At 40.7% G+C, this 18,836-nt stretch overlaps 1 protein-coding gene and 1 long non-coding RNA gene across 9 annotated transcripts in view; one reads left to right on the top strand and one right to left on the bottom strand.

Annotated features, from left to right (window-relative positions):
- The window catches only part of SCML2 (Scm polycomb group protein like 2), a 71,927-nt gene extending 59,262 nt beyond the window's left edge, over positions 1–12,665 (bottom strand). For 4 of the 8 annotated variants that reach the window (XM_027638025.1, XM_027638059.1, XM_027638077.1 and 1 more), the window contains exon 1: positions 11,665–11,729. The gene's annotated coding sequence lies outside the window, so the exon portion shown is untranslated. Of the gene's footprint in view, positions 1–10,923; positions 11,036–11,664; positions 11,756–12,146; positions 12,254–12,578 lie in introns of those variants that run through there. The other 4 variants (XM_027638028.1, XM_027638037.1, XM_027638046.1 and 1 more) reach the window with 4 other exon arrangements.
- On the top strand, positions 11,760–18,188 carry LOC113944678. The gene is made up of 3 exons (XR_003526753.1): positions 11,760–11,869; positions 17,187–17,283; positions 18,064–18,188. It is a non-coding gene; the product is annotated as an uncharacterized LOC113944678 (long non-coding RNA).
- Positions 18,189–18,836: the final 648 nt, after the last annotated feature.

Genomic DNA, 18,836 nt, shown 5'->3' with positions numbered 1-18,836 from the left:
TGTGTGTGTGTGTGTGTGTGTGTGTGTGTGTGTGTACTGTGATTTTCTACTCCAGGACCTAGGTTTTTGAACTTTGACTGTGTACAAGTCAAACTCATTTGAAGCATTTATCCTTGAAGCGACAAAGCAAGTAATTTATTATTTTTTCCACTAACTTTTCAAGTAATAATGGGTAAAAATACATTCAAATTTCTGAATTATATTCTTATATATATATGTTCATTTCCTTCCAAGGAACACTCATGAGGTTTAAAGCTGACATCATCAAAAGTTTGAGATTTTTTTAAAATTTAAATGTGTGTATACTTTTTCCAAAATAAATTTTCTCAAAGGTAACATTTTTAGAAGATATTTCTTTTATGTAATGCTGGAAAGATGTAATAGTTAAAAAGCAGGCTATCTACTTGGAATTTCTTAAATCTTTCATTCACATGTGAAAAAAAATAAAATACACATATGTATTACATCTAACAAGAGAGGCATCATACAACTGAGTATTTTCCTGAAACTGTGACATTTTAGTGAAACTTCAAGGAACTTGCACACTGTGCTGATGGACTGCATGATGAAAATTTTATACAGTGCAAGTCTCATGGCTAAAACTAATTAAATATGTTTTGTTAAAATACCAGGGACCGAAGAATTCATTTTGTGTGTGAGTGTTGTGTGTGAACATTCTGGACACTTACTACAAAAATTCTCAAGATTGAGACTTGAAAGCAGTTATAAATAAAACTGAATACTACCATAAAAACTAAGCAGGTTTTGCTACACAACAGCATTCATACCATAAGTGATCATGAGGATTAAGAACAGAAATCCTTTTAAGCCATCAAATGAATTTGAAATACTTGATACTTTCATAGACTCCCCCAAAAATTCAAAGCTTTTCCACTGCAAGTAATAAATCATGAAAGGTGATGCAGAGTCAAAGTAACTGTTTTTACAGATTACTTTAAAACAGTGAATGGTTTTTATCTTTTTGTTCCAAGTACCAGATTGCACTTGGTGCAGTAATAAAGATTCCAACCCTGCAGTGATAGTCATCAAGTTTAGCACAACCGGAGCGTCTGTCAGGACATAAAAAGGATTCCAGCTTTTCATTAGCTTGTGTTGTACCAGATAGGCTGTTTTACAGCATGCCCACCAGCCTGTTAAAAATATAAGACAACTCAAAGTTCTGAAAGTGCTGTCTGAAACGAGGTAAACCCAACTGCAGGAACACAATATATTGCTGTTTCTAAGAGGTGCTACTTAAAACTCAGTTACACCTAAGTATTCGATTTAGAGCTGCTATTAAATTAGCGCATGGATTGTGCTGTTTGTCACAGAAACATCCCAGAACGGTATTTCTGAGCCTCCATCTAACAACCACTACATGCTGCTGAACTACTGCAAAATGAAAACCAGTTACCTCCAAAACAGAGCATGGCCAGCCTGAAACAAAGTGCAACTTCTTTTGCAGGGGCAGACCGAGGAACAACTTTCCACCACCTCACATAATTAACTGGTAAACCATAAATAAGGCAGTTATGTCCTTTGCTAACCAAGACAAAGTCTTCTTCTGTCGCACTCACCATCACCAGCCTGGATCAACCCACAGCACACCCACCACAGAAGAGAAGAAAACCACCAGAAAATACAGGGGCAACACCTCCAGGGGAAATTTTGGTAAAATTACACAGCAAGGACAGAGCTCAAGGCATTCTTGTACAAGCAAGCTGAGTGAGAAAGATAGGTTAAGAAATTTATGTAGAGTTTCTAGAAATTAAAGGAAAAACTAAATAAAACAAGGTCAGGAAGATATGAGCAAACAAAGAAATGCAATGGCAAGGCTGCAGTGCAATGGCTTGAAGGTGTACAAAGGAGTAGAATGAAAACCAAAATTACAAAGACCAAGCTAAGCACAGAGGTTGTCAGTCATGGACAGAAAATGGCCAAAACATTTAGGGACTGTCAGTACAGAATCCAGTGAGAACCCATTTGCTGTAAATTATGGAAACTGAAAAGGCAAGTGAAAAACAATCCATGAACCCAGGCCAATATTGGATTCATTATCAAAATATCTTCAATCCAAAGAGCATTTAAAAGACCTCAACACTCATGAGGTGCATTATTTACATCACATCTCAATTCATCCTGTAAACCAAGTTTTAGTCTTTCTCTGGTTAACACCCCTTACATCAGTTACTTTTTTAAAAAATCAGATGGAATGCATTCATCTGCCTTTAATTCCTTACTGAAGTTTTTATTGTTAATCACTTCTATTAGCCACCTCCCACTGTGCAAGTCCTTTGTCAGAAAGCCATATATTAGCAGACAAGCCTAAGCCTTTGCTCTCTCTGCATTGCTAGTACATAATACTAGGTGTCAGAAAACAGGATGGAAAACGTTTTTCCTGACTAACTTTGCTCTTTTTATTTTGAAAGAATTACCCAAAGGACATGTATTGCTGCATTTCAAAGACGCTAGTAATCTACAGAAAACATCTTAACTTGCTCTGTTTTGCCTGCCATGCATCTCCATTATCCTTTTCACTGTAAGCCAGGCACTCAAATAAGCCGAATGTCCTGAAAAAATCATGCAAATTTAGGGCTTCCCAGCGCAAGTTTATCTTGACAGCATGCTTGCTCATAAAAATACATAGCACATAATTATGAAGATAAACATAACATTTAAAAGAAGCCTAATCCCCTAGGAGATTGTGGGTTTATTCCCTACCAAAAAGATTAAAGTTTTTCTGTCAATGACTCTGCATCTCTTTTCGAGAGGTAAGACAAGAGACACCAGTTTTAGAGCCTGTTAGCTTTTTCGACCCTACCACTGGTACAAATGCAGTAACTCAGACCTCATTGCTGGTGACGTCACTTGTGGAATGGACAGCTGTCAATGGGCAGTCTCTGCTGGATAAGGACTGAGGATGTTCTTTTACACAGTTACACAGCACAGAGGAGGAATCTAACAGAACATTCACTCTGAAGCATCAATGAAGTTCTTAATTTTAGCTTGAAATAAAGGTAGATATTTTTCAGGCTTAATATGAACAAGGAGTTATACTTGCCAGTGTTCATGTGCTGTTACCTTTAGAAACATGAGACAGCAGTTACAGCTGCTGGCCACGCTCCCATTGCTCCTCACCTCCTTCCTGCTGTTTGTTACTGCCAGCACTGCAGAGGCCTTCAAGAAAAGGACTTGTGCAGCCTTTCCTTGGAACAACACACAATCCAGAAACCGCATTCCCACTCCAGCTTCCACACATGGGTATCAAGTACCCACAGGCACCAGTTGCTTCCCAAACAAGTGTGGTTTCACTGCATTACTTCAAAGTTATCCATCATTAATCTGGAATACCCTTTTCTTAAACATAATCATCTATTCATCTGTTGTCTCTTAATTAAAATCGCTACTTCATACCATTTTCACAAGTCTTTAAGGGGCTAAAAAGAGACAAAGAGAGTAAGACTTAAAAGGAGGTTTTTAATAAAATACGTTGGTTTCAAATTTCCAATACTTGAAAATTTACTCTCCAGCAAGTTACCCAGTGTGTAAACTCATCTGGTACACTTCAAGACAAAACAGCATCTACTTCCTTATTTCTGTAATACAGATAATCACTTCACACCTCTTAGAGCATACTGTGGCATCATTAAAAAAGAGTAAGATCTCAAAGGCTAAAAGAAAAAAACTTACACAAATGAATCAGAACTTCACAAAATGTAACACAAGCTTTGTAGTTGTAAATTGTAAATTCAGTATGTATTTGAAATCATTTATGATTTTGAAACATTAAAGATGGGGTCTTCTTTCATTTATACACACAAATATATAATCAGTGTTCTGACAAGAAATTTGATCCAAGTTGGAATCCCTTCTAGTTCACATTCCTCGCGTAAAAAAAAAAAAGATTCTTTCAAGGAAAGGAAATTAAACTTCCAGATTTTCATACAGCAGAGCTTCTAATAAACTGCTATATCTAAAAAACTCTTCTAGTTAATAAAAATAGAGCTAGGACAGATAGACTTTTGTCAAATTTACAAGCTCTCAGAACAACAAATATTAGCTAGTCATATATATCATTAGAACTAAGCTTGAATATTTCTTAAGTTGTTAAAGGAAGAGAGTGGGTACTTAGTGTCTTCCAAATATATTTTTGTAATGTCATTTGCTTTAACAGCAAGAAGAAATTTTCTGCACTTGCAAAAATGCTCTGAAAGTCACCAGCAGTGTACTGCTCACTATTTATGAAGTGATTAGCATAAACAAACTTTTAAGCTGTCAGCAGTAAAATATTGCCTGTAAATGTTCTGCTCTCTCACCAGGTAAGTTTACGATCTGCTTAAGAATATGAGCAACTGTAATTACAGTAAGTCATACATTTCAAGACTGCAAAAATCTCTCTAAACTCTCAAACCCTATTAAGTCTGTTATTCAGTACAGAGTAAAGCATTGTATATTTTGAAAAGCAACATTAACAAGGTTTAGACCAAAGACTTGTCCCAAAAATTCCTGAAATAAGAAATACTTATAAATGAGAACATCAGAGAACTAAGGTCTCCAAATTAAACAGCAGAGCTTGTATCAACACACAACAGAAACAATTTTTGTCACGTAGATTTAACATTTGCTAAACTGACAGTAATTTTAAAAACTGTAGTTTAGAGCTGCTCTATGGCTACTAGCAAAAAATGAAAATAGCTTTTCTCCTCCTTCCCTCCCTCCCCATCCTGCTTTAAAAGTCAGAAGATGTGGGGTTGTAAAAACCTGAAAAAGGAAATGGTATGTGTGAAGTCAGCAGTTCAGCAAAGCGGCTGACTGACCATTAACAGCTTTAAATATTCCTAAAATGCCAGTCTTACCACATGAAAGGTATTTCAATGTTATATTCAAATAAATAAAAAAATACAGCTTACATTTCTATCTTAAGTAAAGCTGCCAGTTTCAGGAGTTTACTAGTACATATTTACAGTAGCACAAGACTGACAATTTGTTTAAACATTTTGGCGAATTCACACTGAAACCTCTGTGCTGTTTTCCACTTCCCCCTTCAAGCCTGGAGTACTCTTCCTGAAAACATTCATCATCATTATTCAACCTGGCTTTGTCCAAATGCCTAACTTAAATTTCTTTCATAAAGCAAACTAATTAAGCTATGCCCAAAAAAACCCCCCGACATAATTTTGTATGATTAGCACTGGGTAAGAGCTACATACCTGCATGATATTCTCTCTATACCCAGACACATCTCCTCTGCCTTCTGCTCAGCCTCCCTTGACACAGAAGTGAGGTCTCAAACTATTTGTTCTTTGAGGCACTGAGCATAATTTTAGCACAGTGTAAATACAGTAGGTAGAGGAGAAAAGAAATTGCTGTTGCAAACACAGTAAGAGATGCCCAGATGCTAGAGATCCCTATACAGCTTTTCTGCACTTGTCTTTAGCAGACAACAAGCAACACCACCAGCAGCAGTCACACAGCGTGTGTATACATAAGGGGGAAAGGGGGAGAAAGACAAGCAGAGGTGGGATGGCAGAAAAGGAATTTTTCACTGTTTTAGGCAACTTTGGCTTCCTCACTTCTACACAGCCTCCAAACTGGAGAAGGAACTGTGGAAGTTTGGTTTCAGATATGATCAAATGGAGCTCTATCCACACAGCGCATAGTCAGCAAACCCATTCCTGCAATCCAGAGTTTTTACTCTCAACAGTGTATCCAGAGAAACACAAACACTTCTAGTCTGATGCAGAAATCTGTAGAAGTCAAACAGCATGCACAATTTATTTTTTTCATTAAAGGCATGAAGAACAGCCTTGGGGCATTTCTGCATAAGAGCCAACTGCTGCCAGCACCCCAGGTGAAGCTGGCTTGTTTCAGAACAACATTTTTGGCTCCCCTTGCTTGTACTCAATGCCAGCAGCAACATACTTCTGCTGCCATCCTCTTCCAGTGCATGAAGTATCTGTCTCTCTCTCCCCACGTGAGAATCCAAACAACATAATGCTTGCTGAGGCTCCATGTCACTGTACATTAACAGAGACACAACTTGCCTCACCACATTTTTCCACCACTGCAACACTCCACAGTGTACCCTGGCGTATATAATGAAATAACTACACTGATCCCATGTCCTGGTGTCCAGCCAGGGAACAAAAACAAACCAACCAGAACTAAATAAGCCCTTTAGCAATTTCCTGATAGCTTCCCTTTCCAGAGAATTTTTCTGAAGAAAGACAAGCCCAGAGAGCTGCTTGCAGTTTCCAGGCACACGCACATCCCTGCACTGGGTTAACCTGCTGCTGGTGCCGAAAGCCTTCTTCAGTCCCCTTACACAAGGGATCTTTATGGAGCTGCCAACAAAAATATTTGTCCATCTATTTGGACAAACTTTATCGTAGAATCATTGAATATCATGAGTTGGAAGGGAGTCACAAGGATCATCAAAGTTCAGCTCCTGGCCTTGCACAGGACAACCCTGAGAATCACACCATGTGCCATTCCTAAGCACCATTCAGTGCTGCTGGACATTTCTGCAGCTAACAAAGCACTAACAGGTCATAAAAGACACGACAATTCCTAAATGCTCAAAGGACTAGACAGCTGCAAATACTCAGCTGCACTACTTGCTTCACTCTTCAAAAATGAAAGAAGACTAAAGACTCAAAGTATCAGGCACATTCACAGCAAATCTGTCTCTCTCCCATTTCCCATGACAACAATTATATCTAATAAAACTCCATCCACAAGTGAAGCAAGCAGCCACAGGGCAACCTCCTCCACCTCCTCCTCAGCATGACTACACAGCTGCCACTGCCCAGTCCAGGACAGAGGCAGAGCATCCCCCTTTCTGCTACTTCAGGAGATCCCCCTTCTGGAGGCAAACCCCCTCTCCCTCCTCCACCCAGTGCTTACACCATTGAGCATTAGGGAATATTCAGACTAGGTAGTATTTACCTACAACAAGCTGAAAAAAACCTACATGCCACATTCAAAGTTTTCCATCTAACTGTAACACTGCTCATTTTGGGATTAAAACCAATTCATATCCTCTGACCTTCCCAGAAAACCACTGTCTACCTCTTTATAGCCCTCCAGTGCAGGGTACACGTACAAGAGGTTTGGAATGGGAGGTGCCATCAAACATGTGGCAGCCCTTTTAATCTCTGAGCCCCTGACAAATGATAGTGACCATAAGAGTTCCACCAAATTTAGCAGCTCACGTTCCTCCATGCACAAGACTCACTTTTACAAACTGTTCTTTTTAAGTGGGCTTTTAAAAGTGCCCCAAGAATTGCACTCCTTCCACTGAACCTTCCTGCATTAATCTCTGATAGATTCCACACAGTACATAAATAATGGTACATGCTTCATTTTAGGTATGCACCTCATTAAAATGGTGCTACTCTCTTATAGGTTTTATAAACTTCAGCTGCTCCCTGAACTAATGTATGCTACAGAGGATGAAAGGCTCAACCCCATCTTTGCCCTACACTAAAAGGAATATCGTATTACCTTGAGAAGACAACTGACTCAGATAAATTTCTGTCAAAGAAGTTCATCGCTTTTATGAAAAGACTGAATTCCCTTGGTATCTTAAATAGAATTTGACCTGATTTGTGAAGCTGAAGGCCTAGAATCAAATGATTTAAACAACCCATCTACCTTTAATGCAATGTCGTACTCGGGTTTCGATCATAACATACAAATGGGGAGAATACATATCATTTATTGGTTAAAAATAAAAATCAGCCCAAAACACTGCTCACGCTTAAGCTGCATACAGCAATACTCTTACAAAGCCAAAAAAGAAAATGTACTTTAGGATTAGTTTGGACATAAGGTATCTAGACAGTATATTCCCTGTGGAGCAGAAAGGCTATCACCCTGCTAAAACAAATGAAAGCACACTAAAATTCTGTTAAAGGTTTAGTATTTCAGAGAGACTTTGATATTATTCTCTGTAAGTAATTCAGAGAAGTAAGAAGAGAGCACATGAAAGAACCACAGTAAGTGCACACTAGGTATTGCACCAATTTGGATTCAAAGCGATCAACCACTACCCATAAAGCAGGTGTCTCAGCTAAAGTACAGAACTATGAACCAGTCTTGAATCTACACTGCTGAAATAAAAGAGACACGTAACATAACACCATAAAGAAGTGTATAATTCATTTAGGTCCAAGATAAGAAAATAATAAATTTTTGGTCATATCCCAAGAACATAGAAACTAAAGCTATTAATGTTTGTGACAGGGAATTTGAGAGGAGAGTTGCTAAGGGTAAACACACAGTACATCCCTGTATACACACACTGCTAATGGTACAGCACATTATATCCCCTCAGCTACAAATGGTTTAGTTGTGTACACCTGTGCCCAACGTCCATTGTATACAAAAGAAATTATCAGAGCAAGCCCAAATAAAAGAGATAAGGTGGCTGATAAAGACAGCTGCTGCTTTCTGAATGGTTGTGAAGCAGCTCTTGACTTTCCTCCAGATCTTTGTCCTTGTTGAGGAAGCAGAAAGACTAACAAGGAAGAGATAAAAGTACCTCTGAGGGTCACCATCACCACTTATGCACCAGTTACTCTTTGTGTATATACCTGCTGCAGATAAAAGGGGAGCCTGCTCAGTGTGGGCTCAGGTACCTGAAGACACTCTTCCCATCCCAAAAGACAATAATCTACTTGAAGAGATGACAGATACAGAATACAAGTTTTAGGCAATGTGGGGAGTTTACACAAACACACCTGGACTGAGCTGGTCACTCACCAAATCATCTGTTGCTGCTCCATGCCCAGCACTGCAGCAGGAGCAAGGGGTGGCAGGAGCTGGAAACACACCCTCAGCCTCGCTGCCCACACAGGTCAAGTCAGCTGGCAGGTGCATGAAGGTACAAAAATAGTACTTACACAGAAACATACTCTTAAAAAAAAAAAAAAGCTACAGCTCACTTAGGGACTTAACTGTCTCACTTTTTAGAGGCTTTACCTCAAACAAATTAATTGCCTCTCCGCTTAGACATCATAAGTAACGCTGTTCACATACACCATTAGCAGTCACTGTTACAATGCAAAAATAAACTTAATTGCATACAACTAATACTAAAGCTTCTACCACTCAATTATAGATCAGCTGGACCTTAAAAGAAGTCTTCAAAGAAACAGTACGAATTGTATTAGGAACAGCACCCCCATATACAAAAATCACAAATCACAGTAATAAAAAATTATTCACCAAATTGTATTACAATGTTAACAAATATTCTGAGACTTCAAATTACATTGAGCCAAAATGTAAACCAAAAGGATTTGCAAAAATAGCAGGACTACTACATATAATGAAAACACCTGTAACATTCAAGCAAAAATAATTTTCCATTTAACATTTCCATCACTTTATATTTACATGCTGCACTGTTAAGCCGTGACAACTTTATACAGGCTTTTCTGCTCTTCCCACATGCTAGAAAAATCTCAGAGTTCTGGGCAATTTATGTTGCGTGTCTTACACTTTAAAGAACACAAATTGTATAGTCCTTCACATTTAAGATTTTAATCTCTGGAAGAAGGGCACTAAGGCTGAGTGCCTGAGGCTATTTCTTTCAAATGGGAATGAACAGAACTTTAAATGCCCTGCAGATGTGGAGGTCACAAAGTTGGTTAACAACCTCCCTTGTGTAGACTCGAAGCAGTTTCCTGGTCCCTACCTGTTCTGTATCTACAATTAGACAATATCACAGTAGACTGTCAAATGGTATTTCTAAAGATTACCTTAAAACATGCAAGAACAACTATGTATTTCACCCAACCTTGTCTGAGGTAGGTGTATCCAGACAAATAAGAAAACCAGCATCACTGTCCTGGACAGTTAATGGCAAAGGGCGTTTCCTGTTAGTGACACTATTTCATACCAGGGGATAATTGCTGAGAACACTTCATTTCTCCTCACACATTCACTCAGTAAAGGGAGTAAAGAGGACTTGCTCGCAGCTCATGATCCCATTGGAATACCAAGAAAACAATGAAAGACACCCATTCTCTCTTAAGTAAAGCCACATCACTGTTTTATACACGCTGATTTTAGACACGTAATGGAATTAATACTTTCTCAGTACTACAAATTTCACACTAGCAAAATGTCTCTTTTGAACTCGAGCAGCTACTCCAGAAAACAATGCCTCTGCATTATGAGAGTAAACTATTTGGGCACAGCAAGGGCAGTCACAGTGAAGGGAAAAACAAAAAGCATCTGCACATTTAAAGTAAGAATATACGAAATCTAAGGAAAAATATTTAAAAGGACTATCATTGTTTGTTCCCCAAAATTCCTACATCAAGATCAATACTTACACATGTCCAAATGTTAAGAACAATCTAATTATGTTCCATTTATGCATCTACACAGCTTCTAATAGGTGTGAAAGTAGTTTATACTTGCAGCTATAACACATCATGAAAAGCCAGCATTTGTTTTTGCTGAATCCAAACATTACTATAAAAATATAAAATACCAAGCAACCTGAAAGATATTACACAAATACTGCTGCCTATTTACACCAAATAGAAAACTAGAACACCAACTCCATTAGCTGAGTTTCAAACAAAATCAGTAAATGCTAATTTCATATTCAAGACCAGATCATGTTAAAGTTAAAAGCCACACAAGCACTTCCCAGTCTCAACCTCAGTTTCACCATACACAGTTTCCTGCTGCCTCCCACTTGCATTACTGTGAAACTTCCCATAAAGTACTAACAGAAGCGTCTCCAATGTGTTTTTCTTGATATCAATTCAAGTAATATCATCCTTAAATAGTACTTACATTTTATGATACCCTAAGTGATAAAACCAGCTCCCCCTCCCCCCAAGCACACAGCCTGGCTGTACAAGTAATTGCTCTGGACGCACCACCAGTGAGATCACTCACACGGGCTGTTGGTTGCTGCAGACTGAGCAGCACTTGCTGGTGGCCTGTGAAAAACTGGTACACCCCAACACGGTCACTCCCCTATTTATTCCATAACTTTACATGACAGCTTAAAACCCAACTGTGACACAGTGAATGCCCTCCTGTCACTCCTGTTCCACCTGCACCAGTTCTGCAGTTGTTACTGACCCGAGCCTCACCAACTGCTTTTCTCTGCCACTTCCCAAGAGTAAAGAGCAGCATGAATGCTTTAAAAATCCAGAAGTTTAAGACTGCTACTCTGAATACAAAAAGATTCACAACCAGTCAGACTTGAAGAGCTGTTTACAAGTCAGATGCGGCATGCTCTGAAAACCTACTGTCATATCTACAGTCTATGCTTTTTAAGTTTTAATCACCACAGCTACAATAGTTAGAATACGCATGAGTCACGAGTGAAGTTTACATTAGTAGAACTCACTAAGACATCAGTATTTCACCTCTTCTAAACCTTTTAGGTTTTAGAATTATTTCTTGCTATCTCCTATAGCCTAAATAATCAGTGAGAAACAGAAAATAACTGTAGGGAAAGACTTCAACTTGAAATTGCAGTAACACTTAAAGCGTGTTAAGAATAATTAAGCATAAAATTTAACTTGAATATTGATTTAATTACTACAGCACTGCAATATGTTCTGTAGTTTGTCACAACAGCTAAGACAGCGATGATGCACGACACTGTAAGAACAGAATTTTCTATACTTAAACCACTTTCTTCGAAACATCCAAAATATGACCCTCCGTGCAACATACCCTCTCGAAGTCGTTAACCAATATTTGCCACATAGGCAGTTTAACCCTCAAGAAAACGGGAAGATCGCCGCAGCGCATCGCAACGCGCAAGTGCCCCCCATCCGACCACCGCGCTGCCTGCAAGCGGCACCCCCAGCCTCCTCACCAAACACAGGTGTGCGCCCCGAATTGTATCATTTTTAACGCGCATCCAGTTTTTCTGGAGGACGCCTGTTTCCCAGCACCAGGGGCCGCGGCGGGAGCGGGACAGGGGCAGCCCCGCCGCCCGGGCCCGGAGAGCGCGGAGCCGCCGCCGCGGGGGAGACAGCGGGGCCGCCCCGGGCGGGGGAGGCGTGTCCTGCCCACGCTCCTGTCAAACGCCGCCGGCCCCGCTGCAGCCCCGCCAAGGCGGCACGGCCGGCTCGGGGACCTCCCGCACTGCCCTTGCTCACCGGGACTCCCGCTGTCCGGGACTCGCGGCCACCCCGATAGAGAGGGAGGCGCTTTGCTGGTGCCGGGAGGCAGAGCCGCCCCGCTCCTCTCGCCCGGGAAGCCGCTCCTGCCGCGGCCACCGGCGGGTCCCCGCGGGCGGGGGGCGGCGGGACCCTCCGAGGAGGGGAGCGGGCAGAGCAGAAAGGCCGGGACGCGGTGCCAGAGCGCGGTGCAGCCGCGGTCGGACCCGGTGCCGCCTCCAGCGCAGCGGGGCTGGCGGGGAGGGGCACCCGGGGGCTCCCGGGACCTCGGCGCCCGGCGCGGCCACGGCGGGCGGAGGTCGCAGTGCGAGTCCCGGGAAGGGGCGCGACCGCCGCCTCGCCTCCCTTTCTCTCCCCGCTCCTCCCTCCCCCTGCCTGCCGCGGGGAGCGGGCAGCGCCGCCGCCACTCACTGGGCGGGCGGGCGGGACGCGGGTCCTGTCAAGCCGCTGCTGCCGTCGGCCGCCTCACGCCGCCGCCATGTTCCGGGGGCACGGCGCATGCCCGGCGCCGGACCCGGGGCGCGGGGCCTCCCCCCACGCCCCCCTTCCGCCCGCCCGGCGGGGCAGCGGCGGCGGCAGCGGCAGGGGCGGCGCCGCAGGGGGAGCGGGGTCCGGGTTTCGCGGCGGCCGCCGCCGCGTCCCGCCCCGCGCCCGCACCTGCGGCGGCAGAAGCGGACGAGCGGGACCTGCGGGGGGCCGACAGGAGGGTCGAGGTCGGCGCGGGCTCCTGCGCCCGAGGAGCAGGACCGCCTTGTGAGGGGAGAAAATCACCCGCTGGCAGGTGTTTGTGTGGGAGACTTCAGTGTGTGAGGGATCGACGGCAGGGGTTTCGGCAGGGAAACCTGAGGCAGCCAGTGTCAGGCGCTGCAGTGCCGTCGGCACCGTCCCTGTGCACGGACCGACCGGGACAGTGCCCCCCGTTACTGCACAAGGATCGCAATATACATGTACAATTGTATATAATCAGCGTGTATAATGCGCGTTAAAATTGGTGTATATTCACCTGGGAAATTTTACACAATTATTTTGCAGAGATCCACGCTTATAAAAACTATAATAGCCAAGAAGTGCCTCCTTCGATTTTTAGGAGGGGGTATTCCCATTGTGTAAGCTTCGGGTATTGTAATTCAGACCCCAAGTGGTATGTAGGCATAACCAGTAAAAAAATCATAACTTAAATACTACCAGCCTTAAGGGGATTTTGTGCCCAAGTTTCAACTTCACTATTTAACATGACTTGAAAAGTGAAATTTTAAGTTCTAAATTAATCTAAGGTCACGAGAATGTGATTCTAAGAGTTCTTTTAATGAACAAAAAACCAAACCCACGAAAAAGAAAGCTCAAATATATAACCAAACCCCCTCTAACTCTTCTACATGAAAGTGGAATTCATACAGCCCATTTTAGTATCCTGCATATACTGCAAGTCACTACTAACAATTTATGTTAAGCACTCCCATAAGCAGTAAATGGTTCTTTAGAAACAAGGAAAATGAGTCCTTGCTGTAATTATAAATATTTAATATTTTGACAACATGAGAGAAACAAGTAAAACTATGCTAATTGAAGTGAATTAAAATACACAAGAGAAATAGTGAAATATGCTTACAGAAAGTCTTTATAGTGAAGTGTGTTATGCTCATCACCAATGCAGATGAATGCTGCTTAAACTGAAATATTTTCCCCTTTCTGTCATATGGAACTTCTGCAGAAAAAGGAGAGATTATGTTCATCATAGAGATGGATACAGAAATGTTCCAAGTGTCACAGAATAAGTCCCTGTGAAACACAGAGGAAACGAAAACATATTTTAAAGTTATTCTTTAAGCCCAAGCCAGTGCTAGGTATAACGTCTGAGGAATCTGTTCCCTGTGAGCCAGTGGGACACCACTCTGTTGCTGCAGAGCCTGTCAGATGAACTGGTGCAGTCCTGTACCTGAGTCCACCAGTGGTGCCCAGCTCTTCTTGAAGAGTCTGAGCTGGAAGGCTGCACAAAAACACAGCCAATCTTCTTCCCTATCCTTACCATTTTTATTTTCTACTATTCTTGCTTGCCCCAGGAGGCTGAAATCAGGAAGCCCAGCTAACAATAATCCTGCATCTTAGACCCCTGATGTCATGAAATAGAATAAACAATTGATGTAAGAATAAATGTTTGCAAGATCACAGCTACATCACCAGCAAAAAGAGCAGAAGAGAACTTTTAACAATCTCTTGTAATCCAGGAGTCAAACGGATCTATGATGCCTTCACGTGTGTCCTTACCTTACAAGCTACACCTGACATAAAGCAAAAAATTTCTTTGCAGGATTATTAGAAAAGGGATAAGAAATCCCGAGTGCTTCCATTTTCCAGCAGAATTATGAGCTTGTTTTCTGATGGCTCACTCATCATTTTTCATTTTTCTTTTGTAGATATTAAACTGAAATATTTGGGTCAGAAAAACTAGGCATTTTGTAAGTTCTCAATGTTCTTCACAAAGAGAGAGATAGACACGTGTGTATGCATGTATATATAAGTATGTATGTATAAATATATGTGTATATGTATACATAGTATACAGTTTTTTGGAGGGAGATTCTGTGATTTTAGAAAGAAGTAACATCAAAACAAAAGCAAGATATTTCATGGAAGTAGGCTCCAATGAACTCATACAATGTGTCAATATGATGTTCTGGGAGGTTGATGCAGGCAAAAAAAATGTTTAAGAGAACTAGCAGTTCCTCAAAGAAATAACATTAGGAGTATAAGTAAGTGAACTCTCTGTGCAGAAGAGGTAAGGGCAGAGTAAAAGATCATCCTGGCTGTCACAAGCTCTTTCTGAACCTCAGATAGGAATGAAGCATCCAGGAAAGAAGCTGAGTTGGGTTACTTCTGAGAGTTACGAAAGTGTAGCCTAGTCAAACAGGAATAAAGTCAGAAAAGGCAGCAGGAAATGAAACACAACTAGTAATTTTGGGATATTTGGGCTGACATGAAATAATTTCAAGTACATTGCCAGAAAAAATGAGGCAAGTGATTATGCCAGTATCAAGCAGAACTGAAAAGTTTTTGACAGACAACACTGAGAAAGCCAAATTTCCCAATATTTTTGCATCTAATTTTTATTTTTATATATGTATATATTAGGAATTATTGATAATGGGGAAAACAAGCAGATTTCATATTATACTATCAAAAGACCAAGTGAGAAATTATTCCAACAAAATTTGCTGCTTTCCCGTCAGCTGGATTTAAAGGACTGGATAATAAAATCTCACTTACTAGTGGTTATTGTAGATTACACACAGTGGGGGAATATTACAGGACATAAAGGAACAAACAGTATTGTTGAAAGAAGGAAATAGGAAATTATATATACCAATCTATTTAAAGATACAGGAACAAATAAACAAGCTATGCTTAAGCAGTTGTAACACAACAAGTAACAGCCAACACAGCTTTGTCAAGAACAAAAATGTCAAATCTAATCTCTCCTGCAACAAAGTAAGAGGAATCATCAGTGGAGGAGAAACACTGAAGGTCATGTTGGATGTCCCTTTAGTAAGATTTTTTGACATGGTTTCATATGATACTCTTTCAGTAAACAGTGAAAATAATGTAGATGAAGTTATTTAGGAAGCTGGTACAAGCGCCTTGTTGTCAGAAGGATGGTAATGTACTCAGCAGTGGTTCAGAAAACATGTTTACATAACTGGAGATTATACCAAACTGGGAGGCTTTAGCATGCTGGAGGACAGATGTAGGATTTAGAATGATTTTTGCACACTAGTGATTTGGTCTGGAAAAAAGAGGGTTCTATTCAACAGAGATAAGTGCACGCTACTGGGTTGAGGCAGATATGATCAGCTACACAAACAGGAAAGGAGGAACTACTGGGTGTTCTGCAGTGAAAAAAGCTGCAAATATGTGACCAAAAAAAAAAAAAAAAAAAAGAAGAAAAAGTTCTGTTGTTATGTGAATCACAATCTATACAAAGGGGACAATGTCAGAGAGCTAAATCAAGAAAGTCAAACCACATGAAACAATACAAAAAAAGAAACACAGACTCTTTGTGAAACAGCCTGATTTACATGGCCCTAGGAAAACTCAGTAGCCATGGTCTGTCTGACTTCAGTAAATATGTAGCCCATGAAGAGAGCAGAAAAGAACAATCTGAATGATCATATGTCTATAAAACATGACTTAAAAAGGAACTTAAAAAAAATCAACAAGGATTTAGGTTGAAGGGGGGAAGTGGAAGAAGAGGAAATAACATACATATCTATGCAGTACTGATATGAATATATATCAGATATATGGAGGACTGTTGTGAAGAGAAAAGGATTAATTTGCTCTACAGTTCCATATTGAATGGATCAATGATGGGTCAGGTTTAAAACAAAGCAAGAATAGTAGAAAATAAAAATGGTAAGGATAGGGAAGAAGATTGGCTGTGGTTTTTGTGCAGCCTTCCAGTTCAGACTCTTCAAGAAGAGCTGGGCATCATTGGTCAGAGCTGGCACAGGTAGAGTGGCCCTCAGGGAGAGTGGACTCAGCCACCTCCCATGGCCCCTGCCAACAACACAACTCAATGAATGTAAGCTTTCTTTTAGGCCATTGGAAAGTATCAGCTTCCTTAGGGAAAGCATTTTGTTGTTTCTGCAATGTGCATACCACTATCTTCCAAAAATAAATTTTTTCAATAAGAATTTTAAACTGCTTTTCTATTTTCTGAATCCTCCTTCTTTCAAGCTGTCCCAATATGATTGTCCTATGAGAGGATGTGCAGCTTCACTACCTGCAGAGATCCATAATTTAGACATAAATAGGTCTGCCTTCACATTCAGTTTATGTGAATTCAACCAATACTGTAAATTTTTATCTGACAGCAAGTTAACATTGTGTTCTTTCCCAAGAATGAAGTTTACCTTTTCCAGAACAGCCTCAGAAGTCCTTCAAGGCCTGAACTGTGACAATGACATATGCTTTTAATAACATCTTCTGTAAATTTTTTCTTTCTTTTATGCTGGCTTGTAGAAAATGCCATCACCTCCTTCACAGTTTTTAAACCATGTAGATTAAGAGCAGGAATAATTTCAGATGACAAGTGTAAAGAACATTCACTGTGACTAGAGTAAGTAAAAACATTCAGGCATTCTAAAGCAGTTTCATTTAATGCTATAATATTACAGTATATACATAGGATGTTTAGACATGCATGTAGGAACTGGTAACAGTGAAAGAAAAAAGTTATGTTACTTTCATTTGCATAGTTGCAAACCCGAAAATAGCTTCTCTGAGGTACAGGAACACAGAAACAAGTGGGAACAGAATATTTGCCACACAACCTATTAAAATATTTGGCTGTATTAGTTAAAAATTTATTTGTAGAGGAAAAGCAGGGAGAAACCAATTTCAGGTAAGACAGATTTAAGCTATGGGTAAGCTTTCGCCATTGGGTGAATAGTGATTAAAATTACCTCAGCAAGGGGAAACAGATTTGTTGTGTTTGTGTTATTTAAAGTGAGCGCTCCCTGCACAGTGACAAACAAAAAGAAGAAAAAAAATGTTTACTCCTAAAATCTTGGGGACAAAAGCCTACAATAGATTTGTAATACCAAAAAAAGATTAAATTTGAAGTGGTATTTTTTCTATAGCTGAAATGTCAAAATCCTCAACATGTTCATAAACTGACCAAGTAAAACTATTTCAGTAAATATAAATGGTTTATTTCAGTATTTCTAATACCCGATTTTGACCCTTTCTTTCTTTGCTTTCACATAAATTGCATTGTGTTTGAACTGAAATTATGTGAATCAAATGTTTTCAGAACTCTTAGCTCTAAATATCCCATTCTGACAGTTAAAATATCAACCTTGTTTGGCTTTTTGTTTGTTTGTTTGTTTGCATCTAGGAATGGCAGAAAAATCATCCCTTTACCAGAGACAATTTCAGTGAATCAGAACTACTGACAGGGAGTCATAGGGAGCTTTCCAGCTAGGCTAAAACTCATTAATAAAATGGCACAAAACATTTTATGAAATGGATTTACACATGGGATTTGAAATAAAGCATGGAATCAGGAAGCAAAACTGCTACTTTTGGGTTATAATTATAGAATCATCAAGGTGGAAAGAGATCTTCAAGTAACTCCTAAACCACTAAAGCATATCACTCAGCGAAAGATTCAGATGCCTTGAACACCTCCAGGGATAGTGACTCCACCACCTTACTGGGCAACCTATTTCAGTCCCTGACCACCCTAACAGTGATTTTTTTTTTTCTAATATCTAATCTGAATCTCCCCTGTCTCAGCTTAAGGCCATTTCCTCTGGTCCTCTCACTGTAGGCACAGTAGGAAAGATCAGCTCCCACGTCCTTTCAGGTGGTTGTAGAGAGCGACGAGGTCCCCTCTGAGGCTCCTCTTCTCTGGACTAAACAAACCCAGCTCCCGCAGCCATTCCTCATAAGACATGTTTTCTAGACCCTTCAGAAGCCTTCTTGCTCTTCTCTGGACACACTCCAGCACCTCAATGTCCTTTTTAAAGTGAGGGGCCCAGAATTGAACACAGTATTCAAGGTGCAACCTCAGCAGTGCCCAGTACAGTGGGACAATCAGTTCCCTAGTCATGCTACACTGTTCTTGATACAGGCTAAGATGCCATTGGCCTTCTTGGACACCCAGGC

Source organism: Corapipo altera, unplaced genomic scaffold (genome assembly GCF_003945725.1).
Source record: "Corapipo altera isolate COAL_440 unplaced genomic scaffold, ASM394572v1 0, whole genome shotgun sequence".
In the NCBI taxonomy this organism is placed as follows: Eukaryota; Metazoa; Chordata; class Aves; order Passeriformes; family Pipridae; genus Corapipo; species Corapipo altera.
Note: the sequence above shows the minus strand (reverse complement) of the source record. Positions and strands in the feature narration are given on the sequence as shown.